General features: G+C 41.2%; 1 non-coding gene across 1 annotated transcript; it reads left to right on the plus strand.

The window, feature by feature from the left end:
- The first annotated feature begins 572 nt into the window (after positions 1-572).
- Positions 573-647, plus strand: TRNAV-AAC. Its single transcript has one exon. It is a non-coding gene; the product is annotated as a tRNA-Val (tRNA).
- Positions 648-1,642: the final 995 nt, after the last annotated feature.

Here is a 1,642-nt window from a genome sequence, read left to right on the forward strand (position 1 = left end):
GTCAGCAACGGCGGCGGTGTTTCTGAAACATCATCTTTGTTGCAATTTTTTCTGCAATATCCTGTGTGTGGCAAAAGCTCCTTCTTCAATAACATGGCAAAAGAATTCTGCAACAAAATCTATGGTGCAAAATTTTTTTGCAACAAGGCTTGTGTTGCAATAATGGAGGACGTTGCTAGTTGCAAAAAAATAAAATCTGCAACAAGATCTCGGTTGCAAAAAAATTCCGCAATAAGGCTTGTGTTGCAATAATGAAGGGTGTAAAAAAATGTGCAACAAGGCATGCGTTGCAATAATGAAGGGCGATGCTGGCTGCAAAATATTTCCGCAACAAGGCTTGTGTTGCAATAATGGAGAGTGCCGCTGGCCACTCCATGCACCAGATCCGATGGCTGGCGACCCGACCGATCTTTTAAAACGATCCGCCGGCGGACGCGTAGCTGCCCCCAAAATTTAAAGGACAACCGTCTCGTAAAAATAGTGGACCAACAGTGAATGATGTTGTGCATGTCTTTGGAGATTGCTGGACGCTTATACCGATCTTATAAGCTTTACCGATCAAGAAGTCAACTGGTTTCGTGGTGTAGTTGGTTATCACGTCAGTCTAACACACTAAAGGTCTTCCGGTTCGAACCCGGGCGAAGCCATTTATATTTTTGTTTTTTTCAGATTTTTACCAAAGGAAAAAAAGAATGGCCCATACAGGTCGTGTTATATTTTGTCGGGTGCGAAATTCATATTTTGTCGTGTTATAATTCACTGCATATTGCTGGACGCTCAAACTGAATATGGCTTGCACGGTATCTCCCTTGTGATGTGATGAAAAGAGTAAGCAGATCACCGGAGCTCTTTTTTTTTTTTTGCCTTTCTTATACTGATAATATGAACCAGAGGTAAAGCCATCTTTGTTCGTTGGAGCCATCAGCAAAATTCTTGGCTATCAAGATTCTCATTTGACTGTCGACGTTTGGAAGTATTCGTAGCTGTTGGAGCCTTTTTGTCATTGTGTCTGTGATGGGATGGGTATGCAAATCATCTTGCAACAGCTACATAGTGATGAAAAGCATATGCGCAAGCGGGTAATTAATGGCAACTATATATACCCGATCTAAGCCCTCCAAGAGAAAATAATCACTCTCGACTTCTGTATCATAGGATGCATATAGCCAAATTTTGTTCAATTTTTTTGGACCGAGGACACTATCTTTTGGAAGAAGAACTATGTTTTTCGTGGTATCCCTCCCTTCTCTATACCTGGATACGAAAATAACGGCTGGCATGCATGGATCAACCAAGACGCCAGATGAAATACTGGCCACCTCACTTAATTGATCGTTGTCAGGGTTTGCGACGTTTAAAGCCATGGGAGTACAAACGGGGATAAAAGTCGTATATCCATCTTATGATGAGAAGAAAAATCATCACAAGGAGCAAGTAGGAAAATCATCTTTGCTCATAGGAGCCATCCACACAATACACCAATAAATCTTCGTCCTTGTCTAGTTTCCCATTTCGCTATCTTTGCTTGCAAATATTTGTCTTTGTTGGAATCTTTTTTGTCACTGTTTCCGACTTTATGTGATGTGATGTGTGCGCAAATCATCATGCAACAGCTACATAACAATAAAGTCATCTGCTACTA

The sequence above is a fragment of the Triticum dicoccoides genome, chromosome 3A (genome assembly GCF_002162155.2).
Source record: "Triticum dicoccoides isolate Atlit2015 ecotype Zavitan chromosome 3A, WEW_v2.0, whole genome shotgun sequence".
Classification (NCBI taxonomy): domain Eukaryota; kingdom Viridiplantae; phylum Streptophyta; class Magnoliopsida; order Poales; family Poaceae; genus Triticum; species Triticum dicoccoides.